This window comes from Muntiacus reevesi, chromosome 7 (assembly GCF_963930625.1).
Source record: "Muntiacus reevesi chromosome 7, mMunRee1.1, whole genome shotgun sequence".
Taxonomy (NCBI): domain Eukaryota; kingdom Metazoa; phylum Chordata; class Mammalia; order Artiodactyla; family Cervidae; genus Muntiacus; species Muntiacus reevesi.
This window is the reverse complement of record NC_089255.1, coordinates 37,766,004-37,787,363: the sequence shown is the minus strand read 5'-3', so window position 1 is coordinate 37,787,363 and position 21,360 is coordinate 37,766,004. Positions and strand designations below refer to the sequence as shown.

At 38.0% G+C, this 21,360-nt stretch overlaps 1 pseudogene; it reads left to right on the top strand.

Annotated features, from left to right (window-relative positions):
* Positions 1-4,506: 4,506 nt before the first annotated feature.
* Positions 4,507-5,916, top strand: LOC136172615 (transcriptional adapter 2-beta pseudogene; annotated as a pseudogene).
* The last annotated feature ends 15,444 nt before the right edge of the window (positions 5,917-21,360 follow it).

The following is a 21,360-nucleotide window of genomic DNA, read 5'->3' as shown; positions in this document are numbered from 1 at the left end:
TGTATGGATGTGAGAGTTGGACCATAAGGAATACTGAGCACTGAAGAATGGATGCTTTTGGATTGTGGTGCTGGAGAAAACTTTTGAGAGTCCCTTGGCATGCAAGGAGATCAAACCAGTCAATCCTAAAAGAAATCAGCCTTGAATATTCATTGGAAGGACTCATGCTGACGCTGAAACTCCAAGACTTTGGTCACATGATGCAAAGAACTGGCTCATTGGAAGAGACCCTAATGCTAGGAAGGGGACAGCAGAGGATGAGATGGTTGGTAGCATCACTGACTCAATGGACATGAATTTGAGCAAAGTCCAGGAGATAGTCAAGGACAGGGAGGACTGGCAAGCTGCAGTCCGTGGGGCTGCAAAGAATCAGACACAACTTAGCGACTGAACACACACACAAATGAATGAAAAGGGGGAAGCTGGGCCAGGAGACAAGTTCCACAATCACACTAGAAGGAAGAACAGCAAATGTCTAGGTCAGGGGAGAAAGAATTGAGATGGCAAGGATATAAAAAAGAGATTATATTGCTTTGTTCTAAAGTTAGGTGATTTTTATTCCAATCACTTACCATACTAACATATTCTTTGGAAGATTTACACTTCACTACATGCAAAGCAATTAAAAATCTATCTCAGGAGTAGTGGAAATAAGAAATCCTAAAATGCTATAACACTGTTGTCAACTCTACTAGACCTGTATCTGTAACATCTAAAAATATTATAAAACCCAAAAAAAGTTGTTTCACAGGACTTAAACTTTAAAGTTAGTAGATTAGTAATAAATAAAATATATTGCTAACCAAAAACATTTATATTATCAGTAACTTCATTTACTTAAACTTCGATACCAGATTATAAATGTATGGTCTTTGGAACATGCCTTATTTTCAAAGTCATATTTTGCCTGATCTCTGGCCAGTAAAACTCTTTTCTAATTATTTAAGACATTTTGTTTTGTTTTGCTTGTTTTCAGAATAAACCCATTCTTATTATATACATCTTTATAATAAAGTTCAAATTTTCTGTTTCTAAAATAGTTTCATTTATTAATTTGTGTGTTAAATTCATTTATTCATTGACGCACTCTATCTTTCTTAAGAGTCACTATGTAAAACATACTGTAATAGGGCTGAAGATTTTGTGAGTAAATTAGGAAAAATAGTTCTTTTTCTTATGAAGTTTAGAGATTAGGGATGACGGCTACATGGAACATGTAAATTCAAATAGAAGGAAAGTTAACAAGTTTTATTGAAGTGTATAATGGGGTTATTTAGTCTACTCTGAGGCCTTATGGAATGGCCAGAGGACATCATCACCTCATAAGCTTGTATGAAAATTTAAAACTATAATTGTATTGTACACCTTTACTTCACATAAATCTACATTAGAATTAATCAGAGTAATTAAACCCTTATAAAATTATTTTTAATGAAAGAAGCTCATTATAGTTACCAGTTACCAGAAAGGAGATTGTGTAATTAATGTAATATTAAAAGTTAAAAAAATGGGATTCTTTAGAAATAAGATGTGGATAATTGCTTTTCTGGTTAATTGAGTGCTAAGAGTTTTTACTGCAATGTCACATTTGAACTGAAATTTTATTTTTTGGATAATCATGTCCTTTAATAGGCTACAAGAATATAATCTGAAAGATCCTTCATTGTTCTTACTGTAAATGTAATATTTGGGAGGCAGGCATTCTAATCAACTTTGCATACAACTGAAAGAAAAGCCAAGGTAGATAGTTTAAATATAGAGGTACTTTAAATTTCTTTTTAAATTCACTCTTTGATTTGTTTTTTAGGTAGAAGTGCCACCTGCTCTACTATTATTTAAATGTTGACAGTGATTTAAACATAGGGGAAATTTTACAACGGGGACCTAACCCTTCTTATAAATCATCCCAGAGAACACATATTTTAGCTTGTCATTTCACAGGAAGATATTATTAAAAGTGAGCTTGGTACAACACGCAATTCAAAACAAATTTGTTGCTGATGCCTTCAACATGCATTACATTTTCATTAGTTGCTGATAGAGGTGGAGGTGGGAAGTAGCACTAGCTGATTCATCTGCCTAAATGAAAATTGCTTTCCCTTCAGCTAAGAGCAAGTCAGCTGTTTTTCTTCATTAATACTGGATGTGTGCATTTCTGTGCGAGCTCTTCTCTGTTAATGGGTATAGGAATGATAGATTCATGGGTTAGACACATTGGTGGAACATAGTTATTGTGTTAACTTTTGTTCCTAAGAGGTCTTTCACCAAGTTTTAAAGATATTAAAATTTTTGAAACACCACTAACACACTTTCCTTTCCTGCCCCCTCCCCTCCCCAACTCTTCCCCCCACCCTCCCTTCCCTTTCTCTTTTACTTAGTAAATCCCATTGGTTCCCTATAAACAGGTATTATTGAGTTTATTTGTATTCTTTCCCAATGATATTTTGGGGTGACTCTAAACAAAATGTATATCAAGTAATTTAGTAATTAAAGGCACACTATCACGGTGAAGTCACATATATGTGAAATGAACATGGTCACCGTTTTGCCCAGCACTTCCTGGCATCCTGGCAAAAAGTAGAAAACAAATTATGTAGTTCTTATTACCAAAAGAGGAAGCAGTACACCATCATCTCAGGAGACAGAAAATTCTTCCTGTCATAAATTCCAAAGAAATTTCTCACATGAAAAATGATGTAGAAATGATATAATGCATACAACTAATGAAATAATTAGCAGCTATAAAACAAAGCAAAACAATGATTTCATCATGATGTTCCTTTAAAAATGAAGTGGAGTTACTGTTGTTGTTTAGTCGCTAAATCCTGTCCAACTCTTTTGTGACCCTACAGATTGTAGCTTACCAGGCTTCTCTCTCCATGGGATTTCCCAGGCAAGAAAACTGTAATGGGTTACTAATTTCCTTTTCCAGGGGATCCTCTCACCTAGTGATTGAAACTGCATCTCTTGCATTGGCAGGTGGATTCTTTACCACTGAACCACCAGGGAAGCCTGAAGTGGATTTATCATTTACTTAAATCCTTACCTTTTTTCTGGGTTCTAGGGCCATTATGTAAAGAGTTAATATACATGGCTTAGGTGAAAACACCCTAATTTGGGTTCCATTGGTACATAGTAGTTTTAAATTTATACATACCTCAAAAGGTCAGTTGTTATCTACATAGCAAAAATGTAAATGAATTTTATTTCCCAGCATACATCTCTTACATTTTAAAAAAAGCTTAGTAAATTTCCCTAATAAAAACAAAATGTAGTCATATTTCAAGCACAATTATTCTGTGCCAGTACTATGGAAGCAGTGACAGATTTTATTTTCTTGGGCTCCAAAATCACTAGGGACAGTGACTATAGTCACAAAATTAAATGATGCTTGTTCCTTGAAATGAAATCTATGACAAACATAGACTGTGTTAAAAAATAGGGATATCAGGTCCCTGTCAAAGCTATGGTTTTTCCCAGTAGTCATATATGGATGTGAGAGTTGGATCATAAAGAAGGCTGAGAGCTGAAGAATTTATATTTTCAAACTGTGGTGCTGGAGAAGACTCTTGAGAGTCCCTTGGACTGCAAAGAGACCGAGCCAGTCAATCCTAAAGGAAATCAACTATGAATATTCACTGGAAGGATTGCTGCTAAAACTGAAGCTCTAATTCTTTGGCCACTTGATGCAAAGAGCCAAATTATTGGAAAAGACCCTGATGCTGGGCAAGACTGAAGGCAAAATAAGAAGGTGCTGGCAGAGGATGAGATGGTTAGATAGCATCATGTACTTAATGAACAAGAATTTAAGCAAATTCTGGGAGATAGTGTAGGACAGGTGAGCCTGACTTGCTACAGTCCATGGGGTCACAAAGAGTGGGACACAGCTTAGCGACTGAACGTCAATAGGACATTTGAAACCATACTGCACTTTAGGGACCATTGGCTACCTGGAATGCTCTTGTGATACAAAATAAAACAGTGAAAAACAAAACATATACCTGAGGAAATGACTTACATCTTTTACACTGACAGTAGATGGCAACTTTTTACAGTAATCTTTCTTTATCCTCCCACTTTATATGAAAAGAGATATATTTATAATACATTGTTTATAACCTGCCTCCCCTCCCCCAGGCCCATACTAGATTCAATACTAGATTTAGAGCAGAGGGATAGGGACAATAAAAACAATAATTGAATTCTAACTTGTAGGAATGAGTTGTTTCTATCAATCACATATTTAGCACTCTACTTCGGTCTAAAAAATTAATATGATATATATGTCCCATTTTAAAGAGTATGCATGAGGGAAATTCTTATAGAATAGAAACTTAGCAATGGAGAAAAGTCTTTCTTTCCTAATAAATTTTTTCTTTAAGATTATATCAGTAGGTGCCGTCCACAGCAGTGGGTGGGGGAAGATAGCGGAGGTTGGTAAGGATACTGAGAGCACCGTCTGGCCAAGGAGAGCCTGTTGTGCTTCCACTGCTCAAGTGTCAGGACATGGGGCAGTGCCCAGGATACTACTTGACCAGCTCTGAGATCAGCCAGCACTGCCACTACCGTGGCTACTGTTTTGGGGAAAAGCCAATTCTGACTCCAGGTTGGAAAAGTTTCTCTGACTTGCTCTTCATTGGTTTTGTTATTATAATCATACAAATTGACCTGCCGCAGAGAATCCTGCTTCTCTGCCCGCTGGTTAAACTAAAGTGCCTTTGTTCAGAACCCTGTTCACCTGTAGATGGCAGGAAGGAAGAAATTAACACATCCCCTGCCTGAGGCTTGCCATTCTAGGAGACATTTACAAGATTAATGGCCTTTTTACTTTGTTTCCTCGCCTCCCACATTGCCGATCTGTAACAGAACATGGCATCCAAATCCCAGACAAGATGGTTATTTTGAGACATATCTTCTCAGATCAGCACAGAAGGAGGTGGACTGGGTAACCCTACCAGCTGGTGGGCGAGGCGCACTTCACACTGTGGGGGCTTGAGGCTGAAGGTGGCTGGACCAGCCAAGAGGAGCAGTTGCTGCTGGATGCCATAGAGAAGTTCGGCTTCAACAACTGGGCCAATATGACTACTCAGGTGGGTGCTTCCTGAGTTCCCCAGGAAGTGATGGCCGAGCAGCAGCAGCTGGGCTATCTGTTGCTAAGGGATGACTACTAGATTGAGTGTGACTAGGATGTGGAGGCACTCGTTAGCTGGCTCTCCATCAACTACCACGACAATCAAGCTGAAGCACATGCACGTGGACGTGCACACGCACGTGGACATACACATGCAGAAGCTCAAGGAGCAGGCAGCAGCGCAAGACCGTCACCCGTGACTACAACCTAGCGCCCACCTTCCTGGGCAAGGACAAGAAGGAGAAAGAGGAGATGGCCACGCACAAAGTCACCAAGGAGTAGAAGGAACTGCAACTGAAGCTGTGGTTGCTCTCCCGGTTCATGTCTGCAAGTAACTCCACTATCTGTTCGAGAACATGCAGAAGGAGAAAAAGCTGTGTGCACCAAGATCCGGGAGCTGCAGTGGTCCCGGAGCAACAGCATCATGAAGATGGAGGAGGCTGCCAAGTAAGAGGCAACCTGGCACAAGAATGAGAGGAGGAAGGAGAACAAGAACCTAGGCAGCTCCAAGCGAGCAAGGAGAATTGTAAGGATGGCAAGCTTGCCGCCATTAAGAACCTGCCTGTCTTCGAGCTCTTGTCAGACTGCAATAAGGTGCTCTACAGCTCGCTGAACCTCAGCCTCACGTGCTGTGTGACTGTGAAGGCCATCATCATCAAGGGCCACCTCCAGGAAAGGCAGAGCACCCCCAGGTAGCACCTTCCCAGCTACCTGGACAACGTTCTTAAGGATGTTAAACTTCCTCACTCAGGGAGAGTGAGTGGATATCCAGGGGTGCTTCCTGAAGCCGAGTTGCTGTGAAAGCTGGAATGATGGTATAAAGCTTATGCGTCAAAAGGACCAGGGGAGGGGAAGTAGGGGAGAGAGGAAAAACTTTTTTCCCCATTGTTGCTCTTTTTTAAACAAATTGAGGGCTTATTTTAGGATATAAATTCTTTTTATGGTCCTCTGATAAAGCAATAGTAACAATCTTAGGTCAAGGGGGAGACAAATACATGTATATTTTATTAAAAATTTCACCCTAAACACAGTACTTTAAGATGATTGCCTTTAAGTGTTCAGTTTGTAGAATATTACGATGAGATTGGGAGATTTCCTTTTATTTGTGTTTCTTCCCACTGGTATATAACTGCCGTGCTGTCCCTATCTGGCCACCAGCTTCACCCTCTGATCTAAGATCCGCCCACTGCCCCACAGCCACCAGTGACAACCGGAACAGCCACACGGCATTTTAGGTGGGAACATGGCAGGGCAGGGGGAAGAGAGGCTGGGGAAGGGCAGGATGGGCATCCGAAGGGACTTGCAAAGAGGAATCTGGTATTGACCAATTTGGCCAAACAGAGCTTCCCCGTGACCACTGGCAGTGGCAGACTTTGAGCCTGGAGCCCTGAAATCCAATCACTGGGGAGCTCACCGTGGGAGGCACAATGATGCTCAGCAGGCTCCCCTGGGTCTAGGGGGATGCAGAGCCCAGTGCAGACTGCCAGAACACTGAGCCTCCTCTCCTGGGGAGGCTGCTGCTCTTAGAACTTGCTGCTCTTAGAACTTGTGTGCGTTTTACTTGGAAGAACTCATTTTAGAAATTTCACAACCAAGCATTCTCGCATTAGCTCCCTCCAGGGTTTTCACCCCACTAGCAAGTACCACTTTCACTGAGAATGGCCATGGATCTTACTTGAGTGGTGTGTGGCATTAGGCGCTTGGCTAGGCGAGGGCTACAGGAGCCCTTAGAGGCCTTAAATCCTGGGCACCACTTCTTTGGTTCACTGTCTTGACCCACTCAGGGGTGTCTTTGCCCAGCCCTACTTAGACTTGTCCAAGGTAAGGAGCAGTGGCTGTGCTTTGCTGGAGCAGCCATGAAGAGATACCCCACATCCAAGATAAGATAAACCCAAGTAAGACGGTAGGAGCTGAGAGAGGGCATCAGAGGGCAGACAGACTGAAACCACAATCACAGACAACTAGCCAATCTGATCACATGGACCACAGCCTTGTCTAACTCAAAGAAAGTAAGCCATGCCATGTGGGGCCACCCAAGACAGACGGGTCATGGTGGAGTGTTCTGACAGAATGTGGCCCACTGGAGAAGGGAAAGGCAAACCACTTCAGAACTCTTGCTTTGAGAAACCTATGAACAGTATGGAAAGGCAAAAAGATAGGACACTGAAAGATGAACTCCCCAGGTCAGTAGGTGCCCAGTATGCTCCTGGAGATCAGTGGAGAAATAACTCTGGAAAGAATGAAGGAATGGAGCCAAAGCAAAAACAACACCCAGTTGTGAATGTGACTGTATAAAGCAATATTGCATAGGAACCTGGAATGTTAGGTCCATGAATCAAGGCAAATTGGAAGGAGTCAAACAGGAGATGACAAGAGTGAACATCGAATTTCTAGGAATCAGTGAACTAAAATGGACTGAAATGGGTGAAGTTAACACAGATGACTATTATATCTACTACTGTCAGCAAGAATCCCTTAGAAGAAATGGAATAGCTGTTATAATCAACAAAAGAGTCCGAAATGCAGTACTTGGATGCAATCTCAAAAATGACAGAATGATCTCTGTTCATTTCCAAGGCAAACTATTCAATATCACGGTAATCCAAGCCTATGCCCCAATCAGTAACACCAAAGAAGCTGAAGCTGAGTGGTTCTTTGAAGGCGTACAAAATCTTTCAGAACTAACACCAAAAAAAGATGTCCTTTTCATTATAGGGACAGGATGAAAAAGTAGGAAGTCAAGAAACACCTGGAATAACAGACAAATTTGGCCTTGGAGTACAGAATGAAGCAAGGAAAAGGCCAATAGAGTTTTGCCAAGAGAACGCACTGGTCATAGCAAACACCCTCTTCCAACAACACAAGAGAAGACTCTACACATAGACATCACCAGATGGTCGACACCAAAAGCAGACTGATTATATTCTTTACAGCCAAAGATGGAGATGCTCTATGCAGTCAGCAAAAACAAGACTGGGAGCTGACTGTGGCTCAGATCATGACTCCTTATTGCCAAATTCAGACTTAAATTGAAGAAAGTAGGGAAAACCACTAAACCATTCAGGTATGACCTAAATGAATTTCCTTATGAGTATACAGTGAAAGTGAGAAATAGATTTAAGGGACTAGTTCTGACAGAGTGCCTGATGAACTATGGACAGAGGTTTGTGACATTGTACAGGAGACAGGGATCAAGATCATCCCTAAGAAAAAGAAATGCAAAAAGGCAAAATAGCTGTCTGAGGAGGCCTTACAAATTGCTATGAAAAGAAGAGAAGCGAAAAGCAAAGGAGAAAAGGGAAGATATAAGCATCCAAATGCAGAGTTCCAAAGAATAGCAAGGAGAGATAAGAAAGCCTTCATCACCAATCAATGCAAAGAAATAGAGGAAAACAACAGAATGGGAAAGGCTAGAGATCTCTTCAAGAAAATTAGAGATACCAAGGGAATATTTCACACAAAGATGGGCTCAATAAAGGACAGAAATGATAAGGACCCAACAGAAGCAGAAGATATTAAGAAGAGGTGGCAAGAATACACAGAAGAGCTGTACAAAAAAGATCTTTATGACCCAGATAATCATGATGCTGTGATCACTCACCTAGAGGCAGACATCCTGGAATGTGAAGTCAAGTGGGCCTTAGAAAGCATCAGTATGAACAAAGCTAGTGGAGGTGATGGCATAATTCCAGCTGAGCTATTTCAAATCCTAAAAGACGATGCTGTGAAAGTACTGCACTCAATATGTCAGCAAATTTGGAAAACTCAGCAGTGGCCACAGGACTGGAAAAGGTCAATTTTCATACCAATCCCAATGAAAGGCAATGCCAAAGAATGCTCAAACTACTGCACAATTGCAGTCATCTCACATGCTAGTAAAGTAATGCTCAAAATTCTCCAATCAAGTCTTTAGCTATAGCTGAACTGTGAACTTCCAGATGTTCAAGCTGGTTTTAGAAAAGGCAGAGGAATCAGAGATCAAATTGCCAACATCTGTTGGATCATCAAAAAATCAAGAGTTCCAGAAAAACATCTATTTCTGCTTTATTGACTATGCCAAAGCCTTTGACTGTGTGGATCACAATAAACTGTGGAAAATTCTGAAAGAGATGGGAATACCAGACCACCTGACCTGTCTCTTAAGAAACCTGTATACAGGTCAGGAAGCAACAGTTTGAACTGGACATGGAACAACTGACTGGTTCCAAATAGGAAAAGGAGTACATCAAGGCTGTATTGTCACCCTGCTTATTTAACTTATGTGCAGGGTACATCATGAGAAATGCCATGCTGGAAGAAGCACAAGCTGGAATCAAGATTGCCAGGAGAAATATCAGTAACCTCAGATATGCAGATGACAGCACCCTTATGGCAGAAATTGAAGAAGAACAAAAGAGCCTCTTGATGAAAGTGAAAGAGGAGAGTGGAAAAAGTTGGCTTAAAGCTCAACATTCAGAAAACTAAGATCATGGCTTCCAGTCCTATCTCTTCATGGCAAATAGATGGGGAAACAGTGGAAATAGTGGCTGAGTTTATTTTTTGGGGCTCCAAACTCACTGGAGATGGTGATTGCAGCCATGAAATTAAAAGACGCTTACTCTTTGGAAGGAAAGTTATGACCAACCTAGACAGCATATTAAAAAGCATAGACATTACTTTGCCAACAATGGTCCGTCTAGTCAAGGCTATGGTTTTTCCAGTGGTCATATATGGATTTGAGAGTTGGACTCTAAGGAAAGCTGAGTGGTGAAGAATTGATGATTTTGAAGTATGGTTTTGGAGAAGACTCTTGGGAGTCCCTTGGACTGCAAGGAGATCCAAGCAGTCCATCCTAAAGGAGATCAGTCCTGGGTGTTCATTGGAAGAACTGATGTTGAAGTTGAAGCTCCAATACTTTGACCACCTGATGCAAAGAGCTGACTCATTTGAAAAGACCCTGATTCTGGGAAAGATTCAGGGCAAGAGGAGAAGGGGACAACAGAGGATGAGATGGTTGGATGGCATCACCGACTCCATACACATGAGTTTGTATGAACTCCCAGAGTTGGTTACGGACAGGGAGGCCTGGTGTGCTGTGGTTCATGGGGTTGCAAAGAGTCGGACACAACTGAGCAACTGAATTGAACTGATCTAGAGATGTTCTCAAGGACACTCTTTTGTGGACGTGCATGGCACCTTCCTGCTGGAACTTGAGGAGTCCTTTGTCTTCCAGCAGCTGGTGGTTCTTATGCCCAAGGCCCTGCCCTAGAGTGGGTGGAGTGGCCACACACTGTTCCTCCCCAGGCTCATCCTGCTCTCCTCCCACGTAGCTATCAAGACTGTTTACCTCCCAGAATGTTTGATCTTGAAGTTACATTAAAGCGAAGTTATTTGAAAAAATAAAAACTCATTACCAACATTTTCTTTCTTTTTACATTCTTTTGTCCCCTAGGGTAAACTCTCAGCATTGAATACACACTTCAAATATATTGTGCATGACTTTAGTTGTAAACTGCTTCACTCGCAGGCTGGCAGAGCAGCACTCGGTGACCTGACAACCAGCCCAGGACTTCTCTCTGACCGTAAGTAGTGGGCACTGGCGTCCATCCTGAGCAGCCCCTCCACGCTCTCCTCTAGCAGGATAACCGTGGCTGACAGAGGGTGGACAATTTTCTATGTTGAGCAGTGATGGAGATGGCACTGTGTTCTTACAGTTGGACAGTGCTTCCCACCTGGGCTTCCTGGACTAGAAGCACAAGTATCCCCTGGAACATGCTAGAACTTCAGGGACTCAGGCTCCGTCCAGTCCTCAGAAACTCTAGGAGGTGGGTCTTCCTGGTGACTGGGATGCAAGCTAAAGTTTGAGAAGTACTGGCTTTAGTTGCTTCTGTGCTATTGATTTTCTACATCAGATTCCCAGTATGGTGAGGTTTTAAATTTAGTCTTACTTTTATATAAAATAATTGCCAGACTTTCATTAAGTTTGAGAAGCAAAAGCACCCTGTAAATGCAGGGCCCTAGCTAAGAGCTGTCGAAGAAAAGCAGTTTTTCTTTTCTTTTTTGAAGAATATATAGGTAAAGCCAACTTTGGAAGAGCTTTAGGCTAGACCCAAACTTCCCGATTGATCTGGGTTCCTGTCCACTGACTCGGTTGATTAGTTACACAGTTCCTTGAATGCTGTTGCCTCTAGATCTCTTATCTATAAAATAGGATAATCGGTAATTTATAGCATTGTTGGGACAAGTAAGTAAGGTAAAGCATTTAGAATAGTGCCCAGAGTAAGGGGATAAAAAATGTTTGACAATTTACAGTGATTCATAATATTTTATACGAGAAACTATAGGTTTTCCTTTAAAGATGATGAGAGAAATAATAACAATTTCAAATCAGGAGTTGTTTACTGGAATGGTACTGCCCAGGTGATACATGGAAATAGGTGTGTTCGTGAGGGCTGAGTTGGAGTTATCTTATGGACTCAGGAATGTAGGCAAGGGGAGTGCTAGCTACTATCATTTAGATGATAGAGAAAGGAGAGGCTAAAGGTTGTTCGCTGGGAAAGAAGGGACCACAAAACAATAAATATCTTGCCCCAAATGCCAATAGCTCCCTAGTTGAGACACATTACCACGGGAACCCAGCTTTAAAACACAGTGAAAATTCTCAATAGCCGAAGAAGCAGGTTTTTTTTTAATCCTAATTTTTATTTTGCCATTTATCTAAATACATAGATATAGGTATATTTATGTTGCCTTTTAATCCAATTCTGTAGTGTTATTTCTTTTATTTTTTTTTTCCATTTATTTTTATTAGTTGCAGGCTAATTACTTTACAATACTATAGTGGTTTTTGCCATACATTGACATGAATCAGCCTTGGATTTACATGTGTTCCCCATGCCAATCCCCCCTCCCAAGAGGCAGCTTTTAAATTATTATTAAGTTTATATAAGGTGTGTCTTGAGAAATAGATTAAAAGAACACTAATGTGAAAATGGCTTAAATGGTATGCTAGTAAAGAATATCAGCAGGCATTTTTATGTAATCAATTTCAACTAGTTACTCAAGAAGAGTCTTCTTACACAAACCTAGTGAGTCAGGAAAACAACACTATTGAAGTTTACAGAAGTAAATTCATTATGCCCGTAGCATGGCTTACTATGTCACCTGGGTTTAACAGGTGACAGCCTGTTAGGCTCTCTTTAGGAAATAAAGTAGATAAGCAAATATATTTTTTGAATTATTGGAAACAAAACAATTTTTGAGATGTAAAAAAAATTTTATTTATTGGTTTGAGAGCTAAATACATATGTTTCCTAAAGAATATTTGTGTGTTGTGAATTGTTGGTAATCGCATTAATTGCAAGGCTTTTCTCTGATCCAATTAATTATTATTTTCCCTGTTACTAACACCAGTTTGTGGCTGTCCTAGACTTAAAAGCTGAAAATCAAACTTTTCTTAACCTACAGTTAAGAAGGTTAACAGTAAATTGAGATAGAGAAAATTTTTCTTGTTGGAAGCTGCATTCAAGTAAGCTATTCTTCAAAGTAAAAGAGATTCATTTTCTCTAAATATGGTCAATTCTAAAAAAAAAACACAACAGCACTATCCAATAGAAATATAATATAAGCCACAAATGCAAGGCATACAATTAATTTTAAATCTTAAGTTTAAAATTTTTCTAGTAGCCATATTAAAGTTAAAAAAATTGGTGAGATTAACTAATTTCAATAATATATTTCATACATCCAAAATACTATTTCAAAATACAATCAATGTAAAACTGTTGATATATTCTTTGTTTATACTGAGTCTTCAAAATCCAGTATGTCTTTTACACTTAAGGCATATCTCCATGAGGACTAGCCACATTTCAAGTGCTCAGTAGCCTCATGTGGCTAGAGGCTACTGTATTGGACAGTAGAGGTCTCGAGGGTCTTCTTCATCCTCTACCAACTGTTTCCAAATCTTTTGTGCTTTTTTTTAAGGATATACATGCTTTCAATATATCCTACTGAGTTTTAAAAACTTAATGAAGAATCAAATAGTTATTGTAGATACCAGCTCATTATTACTCTCTCTGACCTCAATAATCTTACATAACAATGAAAGAAGTAAAAACATATATAGAAATAACCATAAGATGCAGGATATGATGAATAAATTAAGAATTAAAAAATGATGCCATAGGGTGTATGTCTTGAAACAATATTTCTTCCATGCCTCTATTTTGCATCATCTTGCTTCCTATTCATATTTCCACATCAAATCATTCCTTCTCACTATATAAATAAGTGATAAAGGGAATTTAATTTATCATAGTTTCAATGAAGTTAAATAAAATCAAATATAATCCTCATTTTAATAATCATATGAACCTAGGGAACACTAGAATATATTTTATATGATAAAAAACATATATCCCAAAATAAAAAAGTCAATGCTATCAAACATCCAGAGAAGATTATAAAGAAAATAAAGAAGAAAAACTCATTAGGAATAATTTACTCCCAAAGAAACTGTTATGGCATCATTATCTTCCATTTCCTAGTAGTTAATTAGTTGGTAGAAAATAATCATTCATTGTTAACAATATCAAGTTCTACAGGAAATTTCTGACTGAGTAGTTCCCCCTCCTGCCAAGTCTGTGTATTCCTTTTATGATGTTATACACAGGAATTCTATTACGTCCTCTTTTTGTATACATAAATACTCTTAGCAACAAGAAAAAAAGCTGAATGGATTTACACTGTGCTGTCTCTGAGATTTAAAGCTTATCTGTAAGCGGTATATGTGAATGCCAATGTTTAATTCAAGAGTTATTCAACTGAGGACCTTTAAGAATGAACAGATATGTTTGCTTCTCACATAAGTGGGGAGGCCACCTGGGGATACAACTTGGAGTTGAATGTCAAACATTATAACTGGACTGTTTTCTTGTACTTGGAGTACAAAAGACCTGCTTGACATATCCTCCTGTTATTTATACGAAATAAATGATGCTTGGAGTATTTACTGTTGGAGGGTACTGTGTCTCCCAGATTATCTACACAGCAGGCATGCATTGAGAAAGGAGGGAAGATCCAAAGGCCAAATTTCTGTGGGTATGAAGTAGGGTTTCCCAAAGCGTGGAAGACAGAGATTCAGACTATAGAGTTTTGAGAAAGAAGGTCCTCTTTGAGAGGTAGGAAAACCTACCTGGAGGGCATTATGGATAGGAACTAGATTGAATCCATAAGAGAACTCCCACAGGTGTGGTTTAACCCTTCTATGCTTGCCATCAGAATAAGGAAAGAGTCATATTTAGAAAACAGTTTTAAACGCAGAAACCATTATGTATTTATTTCACACTTCAGTGAAATCTGACACACCAGGCCAACCTTCAGTTGATGTTGATGGAAGAGCAATGGAATGGAACAAAAAAAGAGAGATGCGGCTTGCTCTGTACCCATCTCCTCAGCCCAGGCCCACACAGAGGCAGCACCACACGGCGAGAGGAGGGGCTGGCTGCAGGAGTTGGGGTATCCTGCACAAAGGACGGGCCGGGCCTTGGTGAAGCTAGAAACAACATGGGGGCGCGTGCACCCCTGGGACGGAGTTTCAGATATGGGCCAGAATGGATATGTAGCAACCTTCCTTTTTCTTATATATTCAAAGGAGGGTATTTTTATTAGAGAGATGATGTATCATGTAAAAGGGAGGCTGGAGGAAGATGCACCTACTTTACACTACTGTTATCCATAATTAGGACAAGATCGTGACGAACAAGTTGAGCTCTTAGGATAGATGCATGTTTGCATCCCATCTCTACCAATAAATAGCTGTGTGACCTGAGGCAAGTATCTGCTCTTGGTTTTCCATCAATAGAAGGGAAATAATATTAATATCTCTTTTGTAGTGTTGTGAGAAATAAATAATACATAACAGTTTTTAGTATAGTACCTATCACAGAGTCAAATGTTTAATATTATCTAACATTGCAATTGGTCTTTTTAGTCTTTATATTTTTATGTTTATATACTGACTGTTTATTAGATTAATACTCAGAAAATAATTTAGTATATCATGTTGAATAAATATATTTCCATGCTGTGGAAAGGAAAAAAAAGAAATTGACCATTAAGGGGATGTTCTGAAATGTAAAAGCAAAAGACTCTTACTTTCAACTGAAGTTTCTGGTACTTAAGAATTCTCTATTCAAGTTGTAAATTACTTTCAAACTATATTTCTTTAATTTTTAATTATCAGTAATCACTGACCCTGAGAAAACTTGAGCCATATATAAGAAGTTATCTTTAGAGAGGTTGTAGTTGAAACATGTAAATAAATCTAGGAAACATGAAGACAGTCAAGACAGGGTAAACAAGAGACAGACTACAAGTTTTAGAGAGCTGGAGAATAAAAAGAAGCACAATATATTAGAAGCAAAAAGGAGAGAATTTCAAGGAAGAAAAGATAATTAGTTTCAAATTCTACAGAGAGAAGAGAACTGGCAGGATTGTTCAATTAAATTTGACAAAATGCCAAATTGAAAGAATTTTTTTAAATAACCAGAAAGTTTTATAAGTATCTGTATTTTTATTTTATAAATATCTGTATATAAATATTTATAAATATCAGTATTAGGCTATTTTCCAAGAACTTTGAAAAAGAGGAAATAGTGAAAAAATAAACCACAGGAGGGGAAGTAAGGGAAAGGATATTTTTGGTACACAGGAAAGCCAATCAGTTTGGAGGTAGAAGGAAATTTGCAATTGGCATTAAGGTTTTAAGGACTTCCAAGTGTTTTTAGTACCTGAAGGGACATAAAACCACTGAACTCAAGAATGGGGCCCCAACATCTCAAAGTAATAAACCTTGCAAACAATCTAAATACAAAAAGGAGCAAGCATGTGTTTCTCACCCTCTGTCCAGTGAGGGCATATCTGCCTGGGGTTGTGCGTAACAGTTCCCAATTGACAAACCAAAGCCATCAATATCATTTATCTGGATTTACTGTCTCTGACAAGGCTGCACAGACTTATAGGTCCCTTCAGTTTCCTTCCTAAACTCCCCGTTCTGGAAAAGAGTACATTCTGTTAACAATCAGAGAAATTTCTCTTCAACTAGTACCAGAGAGAAACTAGTGGTACAATTTGTTTATCCTCTTTGAAGTTTGTAAAATATGCAAAGCTTTTGAAAAGGGTTGAGAGAATCTTTCATCCTGCCCCCTCCCCCTTATCAGATATAATACTCATATTAAGTTTTTTAGAGAAGTATCTTCAGAGTCATCATAATCATCAACTTTAATGTGTGTCTTAGAAGATGGGAACTTACATTGAGTAACTTGTCCAAGGACATTAGCCACTGAATAGCAAAGCTCCTCACTGAATCTGTGCTTTCTAACTGTTAGTCAAGGGTTTTCAAATTAACCAGACTGTCTCTTAGTTTGTGAAATGACTAAATTCTTAGTGATGTGCACCCTCAGTCTCTCAGATGTGTCCAACTCTTTGTGACCCTATGGCCTACAGCCTGCCAGACTCCTCTGAATATGAGATTTTCTAGGCAAGAATGCTGGAGTGGGTTGCCATATCCTACTCTAAGGGATCTTCCTGACCCAGGAATTGAACCCACATTTCCTGCATCTCCTGCATTGGCAGGCATATTCTTTACTGCTGAGTCACCAGGTAAGTCCAAGACAACAAATTGTGGAATGTTTTACTGGAGAACTGAATCTTCCTATTATCCATGAGTATATTTCTGGTAGGCAAGATTCTCTCCAATCCTTCCTACTTTAGACCTTGACACAAACTGCTCTTTCAAGAAAAATTATCCTGTTTTTCCCAAAACCCATCATATGATAACTCCTCCTCACACTTCATACTGAAAATTGCTTTCTTATGTAGAATTCTGTAACATCCAGACACATTTTACTATACTCTCTATTTCTATACCATGTTTTAATAATTATTTGTGGATTATTATTTAAAGTCAGTCTTACAGACTGGACTTCAGTTATGTGCATCCATTTTCTGTTCTTCAAAAATGCCAAGCGTCCTCCTGCCTCAGGGCCATTGTGCATGCTCTTCCCTCTACCTGGAAGTGTCTTTCCTCAGATGTCCACCCTCTTCCTTCTCATCTCTGCTCCAATGTTATATAAGGGAAAGTCTGACCATGCTAATATAAAATCTCCTTCTCCCTGTTCTATCACTCAATATTTCCTTGATTCTGCTTTAATATTCTTTATAATGATTATTACCATCATCTATATTATTATTAAATATGTATATATATACTTAATATATCAGTATATATATGTAACATATATACATATAAGCTTCCAGGTGGCACAAGTGGTAAAGAACTTGCCTGTTAATACAAGAGATGTAAGAAACATGGGTTTGATCCCTGGGTTGGGAAGATTCCCTGGAGGAAGGCATGGTAACCCATTCGAGTATTCTTGCTTGGAGAATCCAGAGGAGCCTGGCAGGTTACAATCCATAGGGTTGCAAAGAGTTTTATATGACTGAAGTGACTTAGCTATATATGTACACACACACACATTCTAAAAAAATGTTGCTGTCTTTCTTCTACAACTAGAATAGAAGTTTCATAAGAATTGGAACTGGGCTGTTTTTTCATTGCTATTTCTCTAGGATCTACAAAAATGCTTGGTACATAGTACATGCTCAATAAATACTATAGCTGTTGAATGTATTACTAGATTAGTCATACTTCTTTTTTCACATTTCTATTTTGATTACTTGTACAAAATCAACACACTAAAAGATGAACTAAGTGTGAGTTTAAATTCATGTTCTATATTCACACTGAATTTCATTTACTAATAAATTCAAAATGTTTTTCAAATAGTAATATTTACTTTATTTTCAGCATTATTTTACAAATTTACAAACTACATTGAGAAACTGATTTCCTTTTGTAATCTGGAGATACAATGAATTACATCAATAACAGCAAAAAGTAATCCAAAGTTAGACAAAAGCAGTGTAATCCAACTGAATTAAAACGTGTTTCCTGAGATGGTAAAAGTAAAAGAGAATTGCTCAGTCATGTCCAACTCTTTGTGACCCCATGGACTATACAGTCCATGGAATTCTCCAGGCCAGAATACTGGAGTGGATAACCTTTCCTTTCCTCAGGTGATCTTCCCAACCCAAGAATTGAATCCAGGTTTCCCACATTGCAGACAGATTCTCTACCAGCTGAGCCACAAGGGAAGACCTGAGATGAATGTTAGCTAAATTATCAATTCAGTGCCTATGGTCTATGTGCAGCCTTAAGAATAAAATTATTTAGAAGAATATGATGTTTTCATAAAATCATAATCTCACACTTCAGATTTATTATGGGTATATAAACAAAAATTGTTTCAACTTCTTTTCTTCTAAAATGACCAAAATATCCAGCCAATTTGTTAGACAACCAGTGGTTTAACAGATTAGAGTAGATATTTTTAAAATAAGAGCTTCCCTGGTGGCTCAGATGGTAAAGAAACTGCCTGCAATGCAGGAGACCCAGGTTCAATCCCTGGGTCCAGAAGATCCCCTGGAGAAGGGTATGGCAACCCAATCCAGTATTCTTGCCTGGAGAATTTCACAGACAGAGGAGCCTGGTGGGCTATAATTCATAGGGTCTCAGAGTCAGACACAACTGAGTAGCTAACACTTTAACTTTCCCGTATAAAAACCTAGCTCAGATCAATAATCCATTACTCCTTATTATCTCAGGTTTTGCATTTTTTTTAAAAAGCATGTTTCATAGATAGCATGTCTGTCACTTGTTTCATCAGGATATTGATGATGGATATATCCAGTCAGCCATTCAACTAGACGACTAATGATCAATTATTACAGAACATTCTTCTGGGGAAAAATGGATTGGACTTTAGATGGACAAGATTTCCTAAAGACTATTTTATTGTAAAATTATTCAAAAGAAGAGAAACATGGGTAATAAAAATTCAAGAGAGAGGCATATTTAGAACATTTCTTCCAGACCATGAATTATTTCATAGGATATAAATGAATAAAACATATAAAAAAGCTTTCATACAGTACAAAGTTAGAATTTGTACAAATGCATATAAATATAATATAAATATATAAATAAATATAGATATAAAAGCATTGATATCCATTTGTTCATATGTTTATTCATCTATTCAAAAAATAATTGAAAAACTATTACATGCTAAGCACTAGGGACCTACAAAATGAAAAAGATCATCCTTGAGTAGAAAGGTCATACTACAGACTCTCTTCTTAAATATTTATTTTTCTGCTGATATTTTCCTGTCAATATTCTACTCAAATATCTTTACTATAAGGTATAAAAATAATCTTTTGAATCCAAGAGAAGGTATCATATATATGTGATTATACTGTTATTTTTAGTTTTATTTTTTAAGTCACTAATTATAGCAATAGTTTACCAATTAGATATAACTTATTCAAAAAAAGACTTACAACTATTATTCATAAATAAATCTAGGCTAAGACAGTAGAATAAAAGAATCCACCTAATAAGTATTCTAATATGATTCAAATGACACATATTAGAAAGGTAGCAGCGCACACGCAAAAGTAGTAAAGGAGAATTACATTGCTTAATGGTTTGATGGGCGTGTGGAATATCCATTTGAATGTTTAAATGGCAGTGTTTTGCAAATGGAATGCCTTAGTGCTTAAGCACCAATATCACCTGAATAAATCCAAGCTTATAAGAGCAGAACAAGCCTGGGTACTTTCTTTGTATATGTATAATCCAAATGATTTTCTACAGATAATGTGACACAATATTCCTTTCTTCCTGAAACATGCTGCTGGCTAAATAAAGCAAGAAAGTATCACCTGTTTTTGCTAAACTGAAACACATGTGATAACTGTGCACCTTCTAACGAAAAAAGACCTCAAGGAAAGTTTGAGTTTAGTATTTTTAAATTTTGTTTGAATAAGAGTGTAGAAATAAATTATTTTCTTTCTTCCTTTATCCGCATATTGAATTGGGAATACTTAGTGTTTTGTTGTCTATAAACATATTAAAATATTACTATAACCAAAATCCATCACTTTCACATTAACAATTGACACATATGCTCTTTCATAAGCCAATTGTTTAAAATTCTTACTTGAGGTTTGCTCTCGGCCATGACAGATTAGTTAATACTGGGCTATCTCTCCCGTGAAGAAAACTTCTAAACTAGAAAAAAATGTATGCAGTCCATTAAAGAATATTTGAGAGGGGAGACAAACAAATGCAATGCTTGATCGTGGATTAAATCTTGGACAAGGGGATTAAGAAAACTAACACGACAAACGTTTAATATGTAACATGATTAAATAAATAAAACATCAATATAAAATTTTTTCTTTGAAATTCATACTGTAGCTATATAATAAGAGAATATCTTTCTTCCTAGTAAATACATACTATTCAGTAGTAAAAGAGCATTGCTCAGTCATGTCTGAGTCTTTGTGACCCCATGGAGCCCATGGAATTCTCTAAGCCAGAATACTGGAGTGGGTAGCCTTTCCCTTCTCCAGGGGATCTTCCCAACCCAGGGATTGAACCCAGGTCTCCCACATTGCAGGCAGATTCTTTACCATTTGAGCCACAAGGGAACCCCCAGAATATTGGAGTGGGTAGCCTATCCCTTCTTAGTGGATCTTCCTGACCCAGGAATCGAACTGGGGTCTCCTGCATTGCAGGCAGATTCTTTACCAACTGAGCTATCGGTGAAACCCTAAAAGAGCATTATATCTCCAATTTACTTGCCAGTGATTTATGAAAAATATATAGCTATATTAAGCACTGTGTATCTGTGTGTAATACATGTGTGTTAATGTGTGTATACAGAGAGAGAATGATAAAGCAAATAGAAATGGAAAAATATATAAACAAATATTGAATCTGAGTAAGAATGTTTAGAATTTAATTGTACTGTTCTTCCGATTTCAAACTAAGTTTCAAATTATGTAAAAAAATTAGAAAGAAAAAGTCTTACTTTGTAACAGAACTGTGTCTATGAAAAAATTTATATGTGATACAAAAAATATTTAGAAACCAAAAAAGGTGTTTTAATAGATATCTCAAGGAGTTTCTGAACATTGTGACAGAGTACTTAAGCCCACTACTTGATGAAAAATGCCCACAAAAATAGATTCATAAAAAGATAATACAAGAGCCACAGGAATAAATCTAAAATTCAAATTGCAGTCTATGTGATAAAGAATTAAATATACAAGTAACA